General features: G+C 47.7%; 1 protein-coding gene and 1 long non-coding RNA gene across 4 annotated transcripts in view; one reads left to right on the forward strand and one right to left on the reverse strand.

Moving 5' to 3' along the window:
• Nucleotides 1-23,604, reverse strand: part of Dac (dachshund family transcription factor) — a 182,605-nt gene that overhangs the window by 120,052 nt on the left and 38,949 nt on the right. The gene's annotated exons all lie outside the window — the stretch shown is intronic.
• On the forward strand, nt 699-2,107 carry LOC139772081 (uncharacterized). Its single transcript, XR_011718053.1, has 2 exons — nt 699-876; nt 1,615-2,107. It is a non-coding gene; the product is annotated as an uncharacterized lncRNA (long non-coding RNA).

Here is a 23,604-nt window from a genome sequence, read left to right on the forward strand (position 1 = left end):
CGTCGACTTCGCAGCGCATTAGTAATCACCCGTTTCCAAAGGGAACGTTCTTCGACGATAAATTTCATACTTGATATCTGGGATCGATCGCGAGATACTTCTTCGGGGGAGAAATTATTGCCAATAAAAGGTGCGTGGCCATCACGAGAGTGTCACTAATTCTCGATTAACACAGTCAAAATAATGTAATTATTAAAATAAATTCGAATAAATAACGTATTTTACATTAAAAATTAATGTGTGAGAAAACGACAGCGCAAATACTTTTATTTGAAGACAGCGCTCGCAATGCGAAGACTCGGAGATTCTCCGCGAACGATCGTTTTTCCGCGGCACAAAAGCAGCGACGCGGACGCGCGCGATTGATTCGACGCCGCGGCGATGCGGAAACGAAGCGTCTCCGTCCCGGGGAACAGCGCGCGGAACGCAATCCTGTTTCTTGTGCTGCCGCGTTTTCCTGCCGTTCTCTCCTCTCTTATTAGCACGCGTCCATCGCGAGAGGATTTGATTTACGGCGACGTCGTGGTGGAACGCGAGCGTGTGCGCGCGCGTGCGCTCGCGAGCGCACGGAACGAGCGCACACGCAGAGCCGGAGTCGCGCGCGCGTTGTTACACGTACATATATATACGCGCGACAGCCGACAGCCAGTCGGAGAGAAGCCCAGAGAGAGAGAATGCGCGCGTGGACGGTTGTCGGTTTGCGGTTGACCCATGGCGTACCACACTCCGATACCTCTGCGGTCGCAACCATGCCGACACACCCGGGCTACCACAGGGCCCGTAACAATGTCCGCGCGAGGTCTAAGAACCCACGGTGGTCCCCGGCTCTCGTCGTTAAGGATGTCCCGGGCCTACTGTCATCGGCCGTAAACACGTGTAAGCAGATTCTACCAACTAACCGCGCGTACAGCCGAGGGCATCGTCCTGTTTACTTATCTCGCTTTTGGTGTTAAACGCGCGCAGGTGTCAGTCTTATAACGATCGTTAGAAGATAACGCGCGTTAAAATGTAAATGTTCCTTAAACTGTCACCGCCAGCTAGGGAAGTGTCCCGACATGCATCGACGCGTTAACAAGCGAAAAAGAGCGATCGTGAACGCCAAGTATCGACATATTGTACAAATCACAAGCGTCATGCCATGGCTATAAAAAGAAAATCATATATAATGTTCAAACTAGTTATCGCGATATTAAAATTTACTCGCGCGTATATACGATGTTCGTGGTATAAAATTTCAGAGAAGACATTACCGATAATTATAGCCGATATTCCGTCCATCGGCGAATTAAATCGACGGCTGTGTGATCGAAAACGTCACGGCGATCACCACATGTTTCGTCGAGTGCGTTCGAGCGCGCGTAAAAATCGCGCTCGTGTTTGCCCGCATGCATATGTTTACGCGCACTGTTGGCGTTGCTGATTGTGTTACAGCTGATTTTGCAATAACAGTATATTTGTTATTCTGAGAAGGCAACGTACACCAGAAAATCTACAAACATATAAATTTTATAGAAGACAAAAAAATTTTGATTAATTGAAGAAATATATAGGAGCTAAAAAATTGCTTAAAAAATGGACTCATCTATAAAAATAACGGTAATATCTTTATTTTAGGATCAATTATGACGCGACGTTCGAGCTACGAAGAACACATTTTCGCCCTCTCACAAAGAAGCCGAGCGTAAACCGATCGTTTTAAGAGCGATCGCTCGCGAGAGCGAGTTTCGCACCCCACCGAAGCGGTCAGTCGCGAGAGATTAGCCGAGCGATTCGTCAGTCTCGTTATACAAATAATCGTCGCCGTCATCCGTCGCGCGGACGAGTCATCCGGATAAAGCGACCGAAACTTCCTGCCACCTATTCAGCGCCCTCGAGTTTCTTCATGTCTCATCGATTCACTCGGCTGCGCCGATTTAGTCGGTTTCGATCTCGAACTGGACGTTAACGTTGCCCACGCATACTTCAAGAAGCATTAAAATCGTTGGAGGAAACGCGTGGAATAATATCGGATAATTGGTCAACGATTAAGACGTGATTGCTTCTAACGAGTCTTTATAAGAGAACTCTTCATCCATCTCTTTTACCTAAAATAAATCATTTATAATAATATCTTATTTTTCCTATCTAATCTTGTTAATAATCTTTCTTGTCGTTAAGATACTTTCTGGATTTCGTTTAAAATAAATATATTATCATATGCAAGCATGCGCATATGCAAGCATGCGTCTCTTAGAGCTTTCGTTTATCGTAGCTCCTCATCGAAGCGTATATATCGCGCAATGACAATGTCGATCCCAAAGGGTTTAAGACCAGTAATATTGTTATTACAGTTATGCTATAGCGTTTCGATTCCCCGGCGTCATTTCGAGGAGCGTTTGTTCGCGAACGAGAGAAGCAGTGCCGAGTACGGCGGAGTGAGAGGGAAGGCCGAAGAGAGAGTCGCTTTATCTTAATGCCGAAATCGAATCAGCTCGCGCGCATGGAATTAGAGATGGCATTACGGGGCTATCAGCGCATATGCACTCTGCATCGGTTGCAACCCCTGCCCTACCCGGCCCAAACCCGGTGCCGTGAGGCATGCCCTTCGTCACAATGCCGCCCGAGAAGGGCGAGAACAATGCGCCGACGTGGGGAAACACGAGAACACACATATCGGATGATATTACTCGACCCTCTTCGAGGTCCGTCCGAGAGACTTTCGTGCTCGCGAAATGCGCCGGCACGCACGCGGGAAATTCGTTGTTTTTTCGGAAACGAGAAAAATCGAGCGAACCAAAAACCGTTCCGCGGAAAGAAATTTCTCAAAATGAATCGAAAAATTTACCGCGCTCGCAAATGAGAACACGATCTTCTATTTTCGATGCAGAATTCGTCCTTCATCTCGATCCGGTTTTCCTCCGCTCGAGCGTCTCTATATCTATCGCTCTTTTTCAACTCCCCTCCTCCTCTTTTTCTCTCTATCTCTTTCTCTTTACATTTTTAGCCGCGCCGCTTCCTTATAAACTAATTTCCCGCCTCCCCAGGACGGACGGCGCCGAACAATTGAATTCTCTCTTTCCATTTACCTATCCGTTTGTATCAACATTTACATTTATATTTGAATAATGGGGAAAATAAAGAGGCCCAGCGCCGTCGACGGTTTCGCGTCGGACGTGTTCAGGGCGCCTCGCTATTACATTTTTAAGCGTTCGCTTCCGAGCCCGCGGCGAGAGAGCTTATCCACCCCTAACGGCTCTTTTTCTCTGTGTTTCGTTCTCTCTCTGTCTCTGTCTTTCAACCAAGGAAGATAGATGTACACAGGGATTTGCGAGAATGAATAAAGAGAAACGATCCGCGTGCCCTCACTGAAAGGTTACGTCCCAAATACTCTGGGAATTCTGTATACGTGATATTTGTCGGCAGGTCGATTCGATGGCCCGCGTATTAACATTTAGATAAAGCTTATGTTAATATTATTTCCTCCAACCCCCGCGCTGCTCATCCCTCTCGGAGCACGTCGCAGTTATCTTTTCGAGAAGTCGAGAAGAGACGTAGTCGCGACGCGAGTCGTCTCCAGCGGGCGATTTCGCGTAACGACCTTGTTTTAAAGGCGGAAGAGATCGCGGTCCCGCGAGAACGAAAAATTTCAGAAAACGCAACCAAGTACATACGAGGCGATACGCCTCGGTATTAATCATGTGTGCGAATTATATGCGGTTTAATATGTTTCACAATATTGACACGCAGTACAAATAAAGGCCGATAATTACTCGTAATAAAATAAACCGTTCGATTAAACGCGGTTAAATACGGCGAAATGGCAGGGCGCGCGGGCACGTTTTGTTCGGCAAATTATATTTTGCGTTGAATTTAACGCGAGACGTGTCTCTTGCGGCATTGAATTATCAAGCAGGCCATAAGTTATTCAAATGCAATTCGCAAAGTACACAAATTATTATTAATGTACAACGGATATTTTCACGCGTCACTTTGCGCGCCGTCGAACGAAATTCAAGAACATATCGGAATAACGCGCGGTTATAACGATATTTACATTACATGTATATAATCCCGATATATGATTTTGATATTTGCAAATACCGATCGTCACGAATTGCTGCAGCGGCGTAAATGCAGCGGTGGATTGAACGATAACAACATTCAAATAGCATTAAATTAATTGTATCCGAAAAGTAATTTCACGCGATTTGAATTATTCTCAATTTTAACGATTCTCGTTCGGCAAGTTAGGATCAAATGGAATTTAAGGATTGACGCAGGTGACGAAAGGACTCGATCATTCCATAGAGGCATAGAAAATTGATCGACTCGAGACTCGGCGAGGGACTTGACGATTCTGCAGTCGATTGTACGGTGATTTTGATCGCGCCGACTGCTATTAAACCGTGAACAAAGTGTCGCGAACGCGGTATCCTTGGTGGTCAGTACCTCTCGCGAAGTACAGAGTATCGTGGGTCGTCTTTTATGGGCGAGGCGTGTCTCCGGCTCTCGCCGTGGCATTATGGGGAAACGTTAACTAGTGATTTACCGGCGTCATGTGTACGCGCGCGGATCTAAGGATCGTGGCCCGAGGCGAAACGATTTTAATGTCGTTTACTGCGGGCGTTATTCCGCGATATTGACAGTCGTGTTAAAACCTCGATATTACGACGCACGGGCCCGCTCCTTAACGTGGCGAGAACGGGCGAAATTAAAAGCGTTCCTCGTCTTTCAGTGCATTTGTGTGCGGAGGACGCGATATTTATGCATGAAAGAGAAAAGAAAATATCGAAAAACGGAAGAAAAAAAACGAGGAAGGAAATGTGAAAGGAAAATCGATGTATCGCACGTTCGCCTTGAGTTACATTTCGCGTTACTAACGAATTCGTTTGGAAGACTGAACGCTCACTATGAAAATCGCAACACTCTTTAGAAGATGGAATGATCGATCGACGTACCTCCTTTGACTGTCTTTAATTTTTTTTAACTTTTTAAAAATCAGATCGAAATAGTAGTAAAGTATTTTTTTCTACACCTTCTGTTTGAAAGGAAAGAACGAGTTATCTGATATTTTGATGATTCTTGTAATGATTTCGCGACGCAAGCATCCTCCATAGAATCCAAGGGGAAGCGGTACGAGTAAACATCTGATAGAGATTTAACAAACGCGCGGCGGTTAGTAGCAACGTGTTAGGATAAAGGGTCTCCTGCTTTTACGAGGTAGCATATTTCTGGTACTGTTCTGCGCTTGCCCAGGCCACCCACGGCGAGCGAGTAGAGCATTCAAAATAGCATCCGAAATCATAACGGCCGATTGTCCATGCTCGGGCCAAGTTATGAAGCAGTAAACGCGTACTCTCTTTCCCCCCCTGCATCCCAATCTATCTCTCTCTCTTTGTCTCTCTTACGTGGAGCCCGGGTTCTGGTCGTTCGCTTCCGGCTTGCCCATATAGCCGGATTCCTTTATACGCGCGCCGTTCAGTAGCTACACCCGTCTTATGGAATAATTTAGATGATTGCACGTATAGGGGAACGGACGCGTTTTACGACAAGGTTGCCTCCCACTCTAACAATGTCCCGTGATAACTCGCGCTTTGTCCATCTTTCCCTCGAACGGGAAATACGTTGCCGCAGCAAGAGATAAATTGCGACGTGCGAAACGCACCCAAGTAACGTATATCTTATCCAATAACGCAGAGTAACGATTAAAAAACGATGAATTCTGTGTAATTTATATTCTATGTAATTTATAGCGGTGTCATAATCCTCACGTTTTTTCATCCGCCCTCCTCGCTCTCGAAACGTCGCTCCCACATGCAGTAGAGAAATGAATCCAATCCGTTACATACCTGGAAAAAAAAAGAAAATGAGATCCATTAATTTTTTGCTATCAGCAAAATGAATTGGAGTAATCAGCAATTAGCGGTGCCTTTTCGCATTCGAGAATAATGTTGCAGGCCTACCGAACGCGAAAACAAATCGCAGAGACAAAGGAGTCACGGATAATTCGATTGGACTCGCGGATTGATCGCGAGCACGAAGATAATTCGGGACTCAAGAGACAAAGAGACGCGGCGCGGTGCGGCGCGGCGGAGTTGATTTGTGGAGCGCAATCTTTTCCTCGCAATGTATCTAGCTGGCTGCGATACGAGTCTTTCGTCGGCAAGAGGAGCTGCTGGTTGCGCGCGTTGGATCGATAAATCAGGAAAGCATTAGACGCCACTTCATATTGGATCCACGATCTCGCCGACCGTTCACATCCCCTCCTACTCACCCCTACACACCTTTTCGTTTTCTCGCTCTCGCTCACTCATTCATCCTCTCTCTTTCTCTCGTTCTTTCTCTCTCGATGTCGTACTCTCGTTCTCTCCTTTTCTCTTTGCCGTCCGCGATACTTGGGGATTTATACGGGCAATATCGGGGCGGGATTAGCACGATCGGACGGACTCGAGTCATGCTCGTGGCCGATACCACGTGGCTATTAGTGTCAAAATAAAAATGTGGCCGCAATATATGGCGGGAACCGTAAGCCCTCTGTTATTGCTACAGCCGTGATGATAGAGAGACTCGGCCGCGTACTTCGCGCCAAGGAGCGCGACGGAGAGGAGGAATAAGGACAGGAAGAACGGAGAGATGGGTCAAAAAGAAGGAATAGAAAGAGAAGTACCTGGCGGAGAACCCGACGCGCAGAATGGGAACGCGTCGATCGTGCGTACGTATGTACGGACCGCATTTCGGCGTCCTCTTCATCAAGCGCGCTCTCCGCCACGTCTCATCTCTTCCCCGCCTTTTTTATCGGCAAACTTTCAGAAATGAAGCGTCCCTGCGCCTTTCGTCATGGTCATTCCGCGAGCCGGCCGATAATCAGCATAAATCTCGGCGAGCTTTATAGAGCACGTGATCTGGCTTCTTTCGCACGGAAGCCACTTGGTTGATTCCTCCTGAAAATTGCTTTCGTAGCGCGCAAACGACAGCACGTCGTCGCGATAATCGAGTGTTCGTGTCGCGGGGGATTGACTCGATCACAAATTCTACCGTGGAGGTGCGTTACGAGCACACATACGTATATTCAAAACGAGCGGCGAATCGGGGTTAACGACGGCGAAGAATAGCGATGCGAGGTGTCGTGAAATCGCATCACCGCCGCCTCCGACGCCGCCGTCGCCCTTGCCTCCTAAATAAAGTAACCCGTGGATCAGGGGCGGCTAGTGGCGATACCAAAGCACACCGACGAGTAATAAAACGCTCTTCGCCTCGTCAGCTCAGCCGGACAGGGCATGCGAGAGCCGGGGTGGGAGCCATAAAACTTAGAAACAATTGTCTTTTATCGTTTTGTTGTTATTTAATTTTCTCCCGGATTGGGCAGCGAGGGCCAATCGAGACGTCGAGCTCCGACACCTCGGACCCCGGTCCTAAATAATTTACGAGCGCACCGTCCCTCCCGTCTCCCACCCCGCTCTCTCCTCTCTCCGTTGTCCGCGACGAACGCCCGGTAGATTTGCGGAAATCGTCCCGGCATAGTTATATCACTCCGTCTACATCTTCCCCGGTATTCTCGCGAAGAATTACGACCGGCCAGCCCTGGTTCACCCCTGGGCAAAACGTACGAGCTGAAATCCGAGCACGTTGCGACACCGCAAGCAAAACGCTGCTAAACTGCACGCTTCGCAGAATGAATCCCGCTGAAAGCGAAAATTCAAGCTCTCACACGTCCGAGTGACGGATATATTTTTTTGCGATTAGTACTCCGAACGCTCTATATCTATATGAATCGTCCGTTTTAAATGTCATTTCCGATTTCTGACTCAACGTCGCACTTTATACAATAAACGATTCTTGATACGAACGGGTCTATAGAGAAAACGTATTTGAATTGGCTCGTCGGTCGCAACGTCCCGATGTACAGAGCTCTATTTTTATATCCGTTCGTGCAGGAAGTTGGCTATGTGTAGAATGGGGGGACCCCCGTGTACGCGCGGGAGCCCCCAATGAAAATAATTATTAACGTTAAGTGGACGTCGTTAGGCCAGGAGGAGACCGTCGGTGGCGCAGACCAAGAGTGGTTACATCGAATCAGCCGTGCAGCCGGCCAGCTTCGAACGGTATGTGAATCTGCTCGTCTGTCAGAGGATGCGGATCCATTGACCGGACAACTAGATTTCATTGCGTAATACTGCGTACGGACGGACGGCCGGGTCGGAGCGCAGCCTATGAAATTGCGTTCGTTTGTTTCGTTATACGAGAGAGTGGCATGACGTCGAGGCATTATTCTCTCGCGCCGTTCCGCTCGCAGAATTGATCAATCGCGTAGAGAAATTGAATCGTACGACACACGCCAGGAGCAAGTGCATCTCGCCTTGCTGAAGAGAACAACGCGTGGCAATTTTCGCGAAGCTAATTCCGCGCGAATTCCGAATTTCTCCCCGTTGCGTGCCTCTCGACGCCGACGTCGATGTTTTCCTATTGCCCGCATATCCCGTGATACATTTAATGATCATCTCTTTAACGTCCTTCGCTTAAGGATCTCTAGATTATTTCTGCTGATCTCAATGTTTTACGAGTGCACGGTTGTAAAATCCAAGATATATAATTCGCGAAAGAAAACGCAACGTTGCCGTTCCAACGGAACGGTCGACCGTTCAATATCGCTCCTTGTACGAGAGGCGATATAATGAATGAGTCCCATGAGGTGACGCACAGACAAACATTAAATGGAACATATAAATAAACGGTTTATGTCCGGGTCCGGGACCGATTCTTCCTACTCCTTACACATCCCCTACTCTATCGCTTTCACTCTCCGTATCCGTCTCTCTCTCTCCGTTCACATTCGTAAGTTATGAATCGTAAACGCTAGATCAGCAATCTAGACGGCTCTCACTACCGGGGGGTTAAAGCACACGATGTTAACACTTGACGATACTATTGACACCGTGATGGTAAATACTTATGTGAATAAGTCCCGTCAGCGATCGCTCGTACGACGTTACGATCGATGTTCCTAAAGGGAAACGGTTCGTCGACCTTTCGAGTCTCATGAATAATATCAAAGGACGCGATGAAGAGATTATTGTACGTTCCTCATTTACTATCTCTTGTCTTTTTATTGAACCGTTCGAAGAACGTGTAATGATCTAAAGGCTACACTAATAAGATATAAAATACGTAATAGTGCGTTATTCCAGAAGAATTAATTCTTTGTAGCAGTAATAATACGCGAAATGCTATCGCAGAAATAAAATAGCATAAATGCATAAGATGTTTCCCCACGGAGCCTATACGAACCGGAAATAATACGAGATCGTTGAATCCGTCTTAATAACGATTAAATTAACGTTATTAATTGGTATGACACAATGTACTCGGGTACTTACCCCCGTGATTCCTCGGTATCTGTCTTCGCACGAACGTATCAAATTACGCGACTACACGCGCGTTGATACTTCGCGAGCCTGCTTATTAACTCTCGTCGACGGCTAATTGTCGGTTTTGTTCTTTGTCGCGTGGGGAAGAAGATCCCTCTATAATAGCTAAGCCTACGTGTCTCTTTCCCTCTTTATATATCTCCCTTTCTGTAGCCATTTTTTCGCTACGGCAGACACTTGAGTGCGTAAAGATGACTACAGCGAGCTTTTTTTACTAAGAAATTACATCGCTATTTTTAGCAACGACTGGCTCTTTGTTAAGAACGCATAATAAGTAATGCGTTTTTGTGCTATTAAAACCATTATGCAACATTATATCCGTCTTACACTGTATCTGATATGTTACCTCTATAAATCTGTGAAATATCAGATTATATATATATCTCATAATTACAGTTTAAAAAATCTAATTTCTCCTCAACGAAATGCATTACTACGGCTCTGTCGCATAAATCGCCTTATCGAGCAAGGCGGATAGCTTGATGCCTTATCGCGAAAGATAGCTCGACGGGCGCACCTGTCGTGCCGGATATCTGCGCCCGCTAACGCGCTCGTTCTCGGAGGTAATGACACAGATCTCGCGCCCGGAAGCGTCGCCGAGAGTTGACACCTGCGGCTTGAGAACGAACTCGAGGCACGTCAGCTCTATATTTGAACGGAAACTGGCTCGGGATATCGCGGCACCGAGCTCCCAGTATTGTGTGAGAGATGGCTTTGTAGTCTGGCAAAATAGACACACACGCGTGGCACGCACGCAAGTCGCACGCACTTCGAGAGAGTCCTCCGCGTTCTCCTCGGCATATAGCACGTATACTTATTCGTTGCTCGCACCTTCGGTGGCTATGCAAACGAGAATCGCGCCGGCGCGAAAGTTGTCGTGGAAATTAACAGCCGGAACATCCTTCGGTGCGCGAAGAAAATTATGACTGTATAGATATATGAAGATTCTTTCTTATGAGAGAAGAAAGGAACTACCGAGGAAGACTCGCGATGCAGTCAAAGAATCTTTAAAATATAATTCGGGGGTTTCGAAACACTTTACATAACTAAAACCGGCGGTTAAAGGATTGACAAAAAATGGTCAAGTGGCACGTCGTATGTCGGCGTACTCCAGCACGCGTAAAACTCATACATTCTATTTATATATCCTTCGTAACTTTGAAGTACCGTGTATGGATGTCACGTCTGCTTTTCGTCCTCGTTGAACGAGGAGAACGTGATCCTTTCTGGTGCTCGTATCAATTTGGAATCAAGTCGGCGCCACTCGAGACAACGACGACGACTGTCACTGGGCCCCGAAGACGCAGAGGTCTTAGCGATAAGGGGCCCCTTCAAAGGATCTTCAAGTCGAGATTAAAGTCAGGCTGCTCAGAAGTACGGAATCCATTTAAAACATCGTCTTAATTTTGTATATACCTCTTTAATTCTAACGAAAAATATACGAGTTTTAAAAAGAGACGAAGAAAATTAGAAACCGTTTGAATTCTAAATCTGATGAGAATAATAAGAATATAAGAAATTAAAACAAAGTGTTGAATGTGTGTATTTTAATATCGAAATAATTAATTGGAGACTAATATAGGGGAAGAGGAGGCACGAGAAACACGAAAATCCAGAGAGACAAGTGGTTCCGTGCCGCTTCGTGGCGTTCAAGAAGCTCCTCGCCGTGTAAGCAGTTTCGCACGATAATTTCTCCCTCGTAAGAGAGGAAAAAATGCATCGCCAGCGTAATCTCCCGCTGCCATCGGCTTGCACGTAATTCCGTATCATTCTTTCGACCGATGTAATTATCCCCGGACACGCGGTACCGTACGGTCGCATTCGTTATGCGCATGCGTTTATTATGCGTGCGGTGCATTACCTGTGCTCTCGGCAACGTACGCGGCGGCGGCGCGGCGCCGCGGGGATACCTACGCGTGCAGGGTGTCGCAAATATTTCCGAGTTTGTTCGACAAGTATCGCATCTCGTCACGGTCGACAAAGCTGCAGCGACATGAGAACCGAATACGGGAAACGACGCGCGAGCGCGCGTCCGTGTCGGGCATAATACACACTCGTCGTGCGACAATGCGCCGCGTTGTTTCCGCGTCGTGTGCATACCCTCTTGTCTCTCCCTCTTTCTCTCTCTCCTGTCTCTTGTGGCCCTCCTCGAGGGAGCCTCGAGTGCGTACACGCACGTAGAGGAGCCGGATCGAGCCGCACGCCACGCACCAGCTCGCGTTACACGAAGCCGCCACGGAGGGTAACTTCTTGGAAAGTCGATCGACCGCACGCTCGAGAACGTGTACATTTTCTCTTCTACATCTCTCGGAGTATCGCGGTATTGAAATCGCCGGGATTTACGCGAGTCTGAAATCTCGTCGACTTTGCGGAGAATCGATAGCTTCCGGTAGTAGACAATTCCACGTAACAAAATGTATCCCGGAGAGACATGAATAAGGCATAGAGAGATAGAGATGTAGGCTTATCTTAAAAATTTTCTAAAAAAAGTAGCGTAACTTTAATTTTTAAATCTTCGACCTCCGGAATGTGGATTTCGAGTCATTTGTTAAACTAACGTTCAGCTTAATTGTACGTTTATTTATTGTTGAACAAGCAAATCACGTCCGTCATAGTTTCTTTCAGGCGATCGATACAAGTTGAGGGAAAGGCAAGCAGGCGGACGGCGAATAACAAGCGGCGTTAACACGATCGCGTTCATATCGCCGGAATTACAGGCGGCAATCGAAGCAGCATAAACTCGAGATGGACGTACATACGTACTATACTACACCGCCAGCGACGTATACGTGTGTACACGCGTCGACTTACGTACCCGTCCCGGGAGTATTACGTGGCGCACAGAAGGGAAGAGGGAAGAAGACACGAGATTCCGCTCGTCTCGCGATACGATCCTCATCTCGGCGGGGCAAAGTGCCTCGAAGATCCTCGCGAAGGGACTTAATCAACGATCCGAGTGTTTATGATTTTTGTTATTGGTGTCATATCTCGAGGTGACTCTCCCGAATCTCGCACTCATCTCCCTTCTCGTTTTCATCTCCCCCTTCGCGTTTCCTCCCCATCGTATCTATCCGCAGTACTTCTCGGTGCTTCTTGCGTAAGTGCCGACCCGGATGAAGTCTGAAATTTAGGGTTCGTCGAAATTGACCGCGCGAAAGGTGGACATAAAGGAGCGATGGTGTCGGATGGTCGACTTAAGCCGATGAGACGGTCTAGTTACAACTGCTATTTTCGCCAATTTAATAATTGCTAATGTAATTCGCGACTTGTTGTTATTTTTTTCTTTTATTTAACTCGATGTATAATTACCGAATTATTAGGAATAAAATATGAAGGAGTCATGTCACCAATTGCGAATATTAGACGTGTGTCAATTTGATTTTAATTATTTTCAAAGATCGCAAATACTGAGATTATACTTCATTCCCGAGGTCATTGCCGCGTTTCTACACCGTAGTTTTCGTGGGAGAGAAATGGAAAGACGCGCGAGAGATCGAGTCTCGCGGAAGAGAATGTATTTAGAGGAGAAGAGGGACACGATGAAGCTTCGTCGAGCCCGGCGATCGCGCGCGCGAATGGCTTGGCAAATAACTTCGTCTCTGTCTCACCGGTACTTTCCTTCGCCATCCTTCCGTCACGTTCCTTCGTTCTTCTCTTTCATTCTATCGCAAAGCGAAACCATTTCTTTCTCTTCATCGTCTAGAAATTGCCTTGTCTCTTTTCGACAAGGTTAGGGGTTTTAGGTTTCGTAGATCGTGCATGCTGAAATCATTTTCGGTCGTAAATAACCGTTACATATGTTGTCCATTTCGTATTCAAACAACGCGGAAATTAGTAGATTGTACTCGCTGAAAGTCTCCTATCTGTCTTTACCATCGAATTTCATCTGCACACTGCGATCAATCTTTAATATAACGTATAACTTTATTGCGAGTAAATCTTAGATAAGAAATCGACGTTAAAAGGTTATCTATCTCATCTAAATGCATCTCTCAGAATACAGAAGTTTGATCGCAAATTTGTAGGCCATCATCTATATCTTTCTAAGATCAGTTGGCTTGAAGAAGCCCGAGAATAATCTTCACCGATAAAATACCGCGGATCGTATTGATTTCACCGGGTATTGATTTACGCGTATTTGCAATTTCACGGCAAAGTTGTCCTAAGAAAGGTCTTACCTAAGGGAGATCGAGACGTGTCCGTATCCGACCGTCGTCGACCGTAAAAGCGATATGATGTACATACAACCGTTCCACGCGCACGCCTACCATGAAGGAAGTACATCCTAGGAGTCGCGAGCGGCAACAACGGTCGAGAACGCGGGCCGCGTGTTAACGTTGTTTCGCGAATGGCGTGCTGGTACTCGCATGTCGGATACTCTCCTCGACCTCTTTCCCTAACGATAGTCCACCCTCCTTTCCTCCCGCCGTAATCTCTGCCGCATAGCTACCTCCCCCGCGGCGATACGTCTAATATTTGCTTTCTCGGACAACCGACGTCTCTTCCCAGACGTTTACTAGGCGATGGCGAATCGAACCAGCCGCTCGTCATTTCTCGCTTTCAGCGTGCGATTGGTAGACGCCGCGGCCGTGCGTACGATCGCCTGAAGAGACGTAGTTGTGCGTTTAGAAACTATCCTTCCCGTTGCGCGTTGATCTTCCGCGGTTGTGGCGACTCGCGATACGTCTTTCAGGGAGGCTTAATGAAACGCGCTTTACCCTAACTCGGTTTTGCGCGTCCGACACGGCGCTGCCCTATCGGATGAGGCAAGGCGAGTCTTCATGGTTGCCCCTTGAACTCGTGACAGGGGCACTCCAATCAGAGAATATCGTAATCTCCGGACTTTACATGCTCGCGGAACCCTTACGTAATTCACGTGTCTGATGAGAGCTCGGTTCGCGTGCGACAGAGAGAAAGACGGACAAAAAGCACGAGAGACAGAGAGAAAGAGAGACGACCAGAGTGCGAGTCGCCGCGCCGGTGAGAAGGGAGCACGAGGACTGCCCTTCGACCCCGCAAACGCCAACGTGTATAGCAGGGTAATTCCTACGAAAGTATGATTAATCGGCCACGCTCGACTCTCGTTTTCTCCTTTTCGTTCTTTCTTTCTTTCGGAGCTCGTCCCTCCACCTCCACCTCCACCTCCTCCGCTTGCCTTCTCCACTCGTGCACGAGACAGCGACCACGAAACCCACGGCACACCGGGTGTCCTTGCGGTCTCGGCCAATATACGAAAATTAATGCGACCGATGCCGTCGACAAACGGGGAATATACGCTCCGAGTAAATGAACCGAATGGCTGAACGATCGCGCGGTAACGTCAGCGCAAGTTTCTTCTTTAATCGGAACATCATAAACCTCTCGGTAACCAGATGCGATTGGAGAAAGTACATTGGTTGTTAGTTGGATTGACTGTTGGGTAATTTCTGCGCGATATATCGCGTAATAGAGCATGCTTCTAAAACGTATCTTGTATCTCGCGGTACTCTGGAACGGATTCGGATCGAGCGTGTAGCTATCCCGGGCACGATCTCGCAGGTAATTTCGCCGGCGCGAGAGGCGCGAGAAGAAGAGGAAGAAGCGGAATAAATTCGAAGGTCTCGGTGGTGTGGAGCGTTTCAAGGCGCCGAGCGTTTCCTCGGCACGTCGGTCGTGGCCGCGCTCGCCTGGTTCACGGGGTTGTTTCGGGGGCAAGCGAGGGCAAGGGGGGTCGTGCAGTTGCCACGCGGCCTGACTGACAACCTGACTTATGCAAATACAGCCTCGCTTCGCCGGGTAATCTGATCGTACGTACATACATACGGACGTAGCGCCGAGCCTTTGCTTCCCCGGATGGGATTTAAATTACTTGCGAGCCGGGCCGTTTTACGGTAATAATAATATAACGGCGACGACTTTATCGTCGGGCCACGTCGCCCGGTTCGTTCCGTTCCCGATACGGGAATAAACGCGTCGACTACGAAAGACTCACGTCGCGAAACGTAAGCCACTCGTTCGCTCGACGATGATTGAGGGATATAATTGCGGAAAACAATGCAAATGTCAAACGAGAAGAAAAGATACAGAAATTTTACTATTTCAGAGAAAGATCACACCTCTTCGTTGGGCGTGTTTCTCAAACTAATTACTGAACTGGCCGTAGGTGAAAGCGAAAGTGAACACAACGAAGGGTGCAAGGTGAGAAGGGCGAAGGGACGAAAAGACGAAGCGCCGGCGGTGATAGCGGTGGCTTCTATCTATCGGATCTGCACTCCTGCTGTACCGACGCTGCCCTCTTCCTGTATAATAATTATGCCTCTCGGTACATCGGCAGAGAGGGAAGAGACAGGAAATAACAGCGCGGCTCATCCATTTAGTCTCGTTTTTTTTTTACAATTACACGTTGTACACACAGCAGCTTGGCAGCGACGACGAAATTGCGGTAATTGCGAAAATTCTGCTTGGACAACAATAAAATCGGTATAATTAAAACGCGGTAAAAATTTTAATATATTGCTCTTCAACGCCCGCTCTCTGTCGTTTTCATCGTTTTCCCCAGTAGATTTTTACGACCATCGAGTCTTTCGCTCGTCGTGAGGCGACTGCGTAATGACTATTCGGTGTGGTCGAGGATATAAACAACAAATTACGTATATTCCGCGTGAACCACTCGCTCTTTGTCATCTAATCAGTCAGTCATAAAGAAGAATACCGCTTATCAGTCGTAACGGAGAACGCGTCATAACTCGTCTCGGCTACAATCAGTACGCAGTTAACATTAAAAGATCTCAGGTACGTTTTATGAGAAGCAATTTTCTCTCTCCACGGTTTTCCTCTCACTAACGTCGGATAAAAAAAGTAAAAGGTATATATTTTCCAGTTGCTCAAAAACAACGTGAGTTACGTTTATGTTATTATACATGTCGATCATAATCAATGGTTCTCTTCTTCCTAAGAATTCGCGCCACGGGATCGCGTAACGAGAAATTGCAAGGGATAGTCGCTGCCGGACGTCTCCGATTATCGTGTCGCCAGTATGGAGTCCCTCGCGCTAATCACAACCCCTTCACCGAATCTCCGGGGTAACTATCGGGTTCTTCGCACCGAGTTCTCTCGATGAATCTCCAGTTAACTAACGCGACGGCAGGTAATTAATTGAAAGGGTCCTCCTGGACACTAGCTAGACCTGCCGCCGCAAGTGAGCGAGCTCGGTGGGGTATGGGTCGGTTCCGCGCTGGTCACCTCCAGCTAATCATAGACCACAGACATGTCGGACCCCTTGGCACCCGAGACTCCTCTTTCCTACCCTCCAATATTCTCTTCTCCTCCCGACACCCGCTCTCCATTCGCTGAGCGCTACGTCTATGCTATATAACCCATAAAAGGGCGTCTGATTGTAATTACTTTACTCAAGTGCGGTGATTAAAGTACTTTGGTGACTCCGATGTCCGATGATCCCCTTTTCGTTCTGCGATAATCGCGGGTTCGCTTACGCTTCTTTGCTTCTGGTCCGCGATAGATATTCGACACGGTCGCGATGACATATTTTCGCGACAGTCCTTTCGCGCCGCGAAAGGATTTTACAGCGACCGCGCACTGTGAATACGAGCGGAGTCGACGATGCGTTAGACGGACATCGCAAAAGAATTTATGCAAAAGAAAGGATCCCACACGCGCGAGTGTGCAAAAAGTTGCAGATAGAGCAAAATAGACGGAACAAACAAAGAGAGGAAATTCTCCATTAATTACATATCGAGTTTATCGATCACGCGCACCGTCGTCTTCCGACGTGTCTTGGAAGGCGATATTCAAACATGTCATAACACATTGCGCGATCCGACGACCGCATCCGTATATTCCCGTCGAATTTCCGCTGATTATTCCCTCCTCCACGCCCGATGGAACGACGTTGAAACGAGGTGAGAGAGAGAGAGAGAGAGAGAGAGAGGACGGGAGAGAGCACGGAAGAGAGGACGGGGATGATGAAGGAGTGGGAGAAGCAGACAGAGAGAAAGAGAGAAAATAATGGCGAAAGCCCACCGAAGCGTTTTCTCCCTGACAGAGACTTTTCATCGGCTCTGCAACTCTCTGACAGGTTATTCCGTCGTTCCCGCCCCAAACTGCCGACTGCCAAATGCCACTGCGCATTGAATTCGAACAATCATTCTGTCGGCAGTGGAAAAGGTACCGTGCTTGCTGTCAGCATTCCGGATTAACGCGTCCACCCCGTAATTCCCTCGTGTCGCGATGAAAATCGTTCGATCAAATCCATTTTCCGGCGTTATTAAGTGGCAAAACCATGCGAGATTCTCGGCGTTGCCTCTTTCTCTCGCCGTTCGCGATAAACGGCGATAAACGGGAAAAGCGCATTTTCCGTGATGAGCTCCGGAGAAAAACGAGACCGCGAGACATTATTGTTTCGCATTTCGATGTCTATCAAACGTCGTATCGAAACGAGGCTTCTCCGTCGCGTGCCGTTATCGCGGTCGCTCGTACCGTAGCCGAGATTTCGGGAGATTCAGCCGAGAATGCGGCGCGAAGGTTACCGGTCAACGTTGAACGGTCGAGGTGCAGAAATTAATGGATCCCTCGCACCGAGCCTGCAGGCGCGAGGCAATTCGAGCCGAGGTGCAGGCTATCGATCCTCCACCTCCCGTCGACCTTCCTTCCATCTTTACTCCCTCGCTCTATCTTCCAACATTCGTCCCCTCCCGCTTCCTCCTCCTCTTCCTCTCTCATTGACTCTACCTTCTCAACCCAAACGTCTCGGCCCGAAGACACGCTGGTCGTTTTCCGCACCGATACACGCGCACGCCCGCACGTAAACGTGACGCGGAGAATCGCGGCCCAGGCCGAGGAAACAACGGCAGGTGCGATTATCGCGAAAGCGCGCGTGCAACGCGCCGAAATGTCATTCCCGTCTTTACGCGCGTACCGGTGCGAGCCGCTCGAGCGTCGTTAACGACCGGCCACGCACGCATGCACACGCGTGGTACGCGCGCAACTGTTTGTACAGACATGTGTGTAAATCTATTCGCCAAGCGGCTGCCAATTTGGAGCAGCTCGTTGTTTCAAATGCATTTTATACACACATCTTACTAACAGTTGTGCGATCGTGATATTTTATTGATCATAAAGCCATGAGATTTCAAGTCCTAATGCGATTTCTTAATTGAATAAAGATCACCGGATTGTCGCATGCACTCGCGCTGGAAAGAAGAGCCGCTCTTTCCGTGACGCCAACGCAACGAAACCAGAAGTCGCTCGAATGCTTTTAGCGGCATGCATTATTTCTGAACGCGCGCGTGTCAATTGGCCGCTTCCATTTGCCGCGGCGCCGCGGCATCTGGGGCCCCCGAATACGCCCCGATAAAAATTATGTCCCGCTAAGGAACAAGCTCCCGTCAGCCGGCATCGTCTGCGTCCTACAACGCCAGACGCAGCTGCGCTTGCACTCAGGACAAGTGGCGTCTGCATATCTCGGACGAGCACGTACGCGTGCGGTGCGTACCGAGAGATAGAAGTGCGCTCGTAACGAGTATCACGTAGCGGCAATATCGTGGCGTGATGTTACACCGATTGTGGCCGGCGAATCTCGATCAGGAAAAGATTCTTGCCGGATCGAGTTAGATTTCTCTAAACGTCTAAACGATCGCGATTTATTCTACCAATTGCGTCTTGGAACTTTTTAAACGTATTGGAGGAGATTTAAAAAAAATGTTTATTTGTAAAATTGTTATTTGCAGATAAACGTGAATTATAGGTTACACGCGTGCTTGAATACGACTGTATTCAATTCGTGAAATGGCGCGACGAGAGGAATGGCGCGGTTATCAAGGACAAGAATTAATAACGCGGTATGAAGTACGTGCAAACATAATATCATATCAAATTGTCCAGTTAGAAAAAGAACCCAATGTGAACCCGTCCAGGTGTGCGAATATCCGTGAAGGTGAAGCGGACCTTATCATTGGTTACTCGTTCGATCCGAATCAATCGACCCGACAAATGGTTTCAAAACAAACCCTCGAAAGCGCTCGTTATCGAATGTTAGTCCAATGAACCGAAATGGCAAGATTAAATGCTCATTAACCGTAACGAAATGTTATGGTTAATGAACCGAGGCAGAATGTGCGTGAATGTTAGGCCATCGAAATTGGACGAATACATATATAGCGCGAACGAAGGAAAAAGAGTATCAAAGATATAACACTGTTATGAAGGCTCTCAATATAGCGTTGGTTTGTGTAGCGCACAACGGTAGCAATAACAATCGCCCGCGGTTACGTATTTAATCTCGTGATAATCATAAATTATTAGAGGTGTGTACACGGCGCAATATATAATTGTTACCACTTCGACAAGACTGAATAGCGTAACCCAGTCATAATTGATACACTCTATAAACGATACGCGGCAATCAATTATATATCGTGCAGCTAATTATTACTGAACTTACATTGTCGATTTCTTATTTCGCTTTAATGTAATTTCTCATCGTCACAAAGACGTCGCCCGGACCCTTTGCCGAGAGACGAGACTGTTTCAGCTCGACGCAAAATAAAATTAAGCAATTAAATTGAATGAGAGTCTTAATCGCGGGCACGAAAACTGCGTAACGACATTCGGCGTTTCCCAAAGGGTTTCCAGCCTATTTCTCCGGCATTCATCGCGGCTCACTTGTTATTTTAACGGGTGCAGAAGTGCCGGACGCCTGTCGGTAGGTGTTAAATTAATACCGGCCGCTAAATGCGCCGTGTGAACGGATCAGGTGTTCGGAAAGCGTGTCGTCCCGCGTTACGAAGTGACGCACCCGTTGTGCTCTAAGTCGGCTCCGCGTCGCCTTTCGTGACCCCTCCAATCGTCTCGGGGACCTTAATGAATTATATGATTAGGCGGTTTTATCGACGGCAATATAACTTGATTTTCAGTTCGAAAGATCCGAAGCGAACGCAATAGAAAAGAAATCTTATAATTCGTCGGCCCTCACTTCCTACCACGTAAAAACGATCGGATACCTTGTTGATTTTAAGCGATGTAAAATCGGTCGAACTACAAAGAAGTTGAAGAAACTCGCAATTTTCGAGTGGGAGAACAAACTTCTGTTCTCCTCGACGAGTAAGCCACGCGATGCATTTTTAATCGTCGTTACGAGGCCGTAAGGCGCATCGAGTGCCGTTGATTAATCGACAGTACGTTCGAGATTTTAATTAATTCTCAAGAGAGAGAGAAAGAGAGAGGCAATCGACTCTCTCTCATGCACGCGATCGACTCTCTCGGCAAAGAAATTGCTTTGCCCTCGATACTACCGCAGGAGCAATCGGCAAACGAACCCTCGATTCCCGAAGGAACTCGACGTATCCCGCCTGTTCCGTACACGCTCCATCGACTATCCGACATTCTTCGAGTTCCTCTCAAGTCCGTCCTTTATCCTTGAGAAGATCAACGGCAATCGCGTCTTTACGTTGCATTCTGATCGAATCGGCACGAAACTACTGTCGTTGCATTAGAAAAAAAGTGCTTGATAATTCTGGCGTAAGCGATCAAGTCTGAGAAATGAAAAATTGCAGCTCCCTACCTAGATCTTAGTCACGATTGTGTTGTAACGTAAAGAGAAAGACAATGAGATAAGATTACCGTTAAGCGATATCGGAGAAATCGAATTCTGACTGAAATTTATATATTCTACTAAATTGTGCGCTGTACTGAGCAATCTCCTGCATAGACTGCTCTTCAATTCGATTTTAATAGCGCTCGTGCGCGGTGCGGAATTTAGAAATCGCCGATTATCTTACGATAATACGCGCCGTACCGCAATAATTCATTTTTTTCACATCGGCAGCGCGTAATACGAAGAGAAATTCGTCGAAATGAATTTATCGATTTCCGAATTAATTTCTCGCTCGCTATCTCCCGACCCTCAGTTTTCGCCAGAGAAGCTGGGGGGGGGGAGGATAGGTCGGGCGAAAGGGCGGTGGAGGTGGAAAAGTATTCCCGGGAAATATTTCCGTTTTTACGTAGCACGAGCAGCGCGAGGGGCGAATATAGAAACGGAGATGGGATGGGAGTTCTGATTTCATTAGGCCCTGTGTTATGCGATTAATTAAGTCGCGAGCTTCGAGGAAAAATAAGAGGTAGAGCGCGGATAGGACTCTCTCTCTCTCTTTCTCCCTCTCTTCCTTCGATTTTTTTTTACACCGTGCTCATCCCCCCTTGTTTTACCTCGTTGGTGAAGAGAGACAGAAAGATAGCGCGTAAAGGAGGGAGAGAAAAATGAACTCGAGACATTTCTCGCCGAGGGATGGGTGTTATTAGTCGTCCTGGAGAAACCCTTGACCCGCCAAACGAATTAACGCATGGATACTAGACGGAATCCGATTCTTTAGCCATCTTTAACTCGCTTTATCTGCCTTCCTGGGCAGACATCTCTTGAAGAATACGAACTGCAATTTTATGTTTAGCTCAAAAATGGCGCATAAGCTATTTTAAATGTCAATAAAAGAATCGTTCTTGTTTCCGCGAAATCGGGTACGATTGCCGAAATATAACTGATTGATGTCCAATTTTGCATGTTTCAAGAAGGTAACGCCAATCTGCTCGCCTCCCTCCCTCGACCCCCTCCCACTCTCTCTCTCTCTCTCTCGCTCTCTCCTCCTCTCTGCTGGATGACTACTTTCGAGCCCCGGAAAATTCCGTCGTAACAATGTGACACCGGCGTTCGCAACGGCGCGCGATATTAACGACGCGCGGCCGTATTCGCTTTGTGAAGCGAACTATAACTGAATTTGGCCCCGTCATTTTATGCATCAGACTCGCCATGCCCGTATAACTGAATTCGATGGGTAACGCAATTACACATCTTTGCCCGCGCGCCGCGCAGATATACGCCGCGCTCCGCTTCGATACGTGTGTGCGGACCACACCTACGCGGGTACCATTAATTATTATACGTGCGTATATAGCGACGTGTGTCAACGATACGCCGGTACAGTCAGTCCCGACGACGGAAGTGACGCGGCGAATCTCCGTGGAGCCGTCAGTTCCCTACGCGCTTCCAAGAAATCGCCAGCTGTAATTAAACTCCATTCGCGAATATCTCGGAAATTGCCGAGAACGCGTATTACCTCTTTATTACTTTTCGACACTTTGTCCCGGCTTTGAATTACTTAAGCCAGATGATAAATCGTCGGCGTCATTTTTATCAATTTACGATATCATCGACACGAGCTGCACATGGCGCGAGCAACATATGTAGGAAATAGTAGGAAAATTCAGACAGCCCGGATTGTTGCGAGTACGGCGACAAGGAAGGGGAAACGAGGCATCGGACGGCAGAGAGTGCCGCTCGGTATAATGTCGGCGCGTAGTGGTTCGCTATATATAGACACGTAGATATAATGCTCGACAGCACTCAATCAGAAGTCATAATACATTTACCACGACCTAATGAAGACTTGATGAAAGGCTACCGCTGGGACGGAGCCAGTGGTTCTCCGAGAGGACGAGAAAGAGAGAGGCGGCGAGTGTGACGAGCGGACGAATCGATCACATGTGGTTGACCGTGAAAGACACGAGACGCGTGATAGGAAAAACTGCGAGATTAATTTTTCATCGAGCGTAAAATATTTTCGAGATGAACGATACGCGTATGCGAAGTGAGACTTTATCAAACGTACGGTCTACGGCGAAGGTATTAGCGTTGAGTGGCAAACAGACTTTGGGGAAAAAAGCGCAGAAGGCATGCCTTTGCATGAAAAACCCGTACGAACCGCTATACGCGAAAGATCCACACCGCCCTTTCCCAGTTTCTTCGTTCCGTCCGGCAAACGTAATCCTCGGAAATTAAAAATTCCCGCTTTTTCAAACCGTCTAAGGCGAGCGAAGGGACTGGCGGAGCGCGTCGCCCCATGGACACTCGACTGGACGCGGCTCCATTTACAGAAACTCCATCAAAGGGATTGTGGCATTACGCTTTAGAGTTTCGGTGTGCCTTAGCAAGACGGCCGTTCTTTCTCTCTCTTTTCTCCCCTTTCTCTCTCTCTCTTTCTCTGTCCCTCGGCGGTCGAGGATAAAGTGGCTGCGAGTGTACTCTCGTACAGTGACTTTGCCGGACGCGAAACGCAGCGGACGCTCGCCGTGTCTCCGCGGTAAATGAGTATTTGCCTTTGTGAATAAATAAAATGCATTACAAAGTTTCCGCGAGAGGCGGAGAGAAGGTAAA

The sequence above is a fragment of the Temnothorax nylanderi genome, unplaced genomic scaffold (genome assembly GCF_030848795.1).
Source record: "Temnothorax nylanderi isolate EJ_2023f unplaced genomic scaffold, tnyl_v1.0 TNYL_tig0046_pilon, whole genome shotgun sequence".
NCBI lineage: Eukaryota > Metazoa > Arthropoda > Insecta > Hymenoptera > Formicidae > Temnothorax > Temnothorax nylanderi.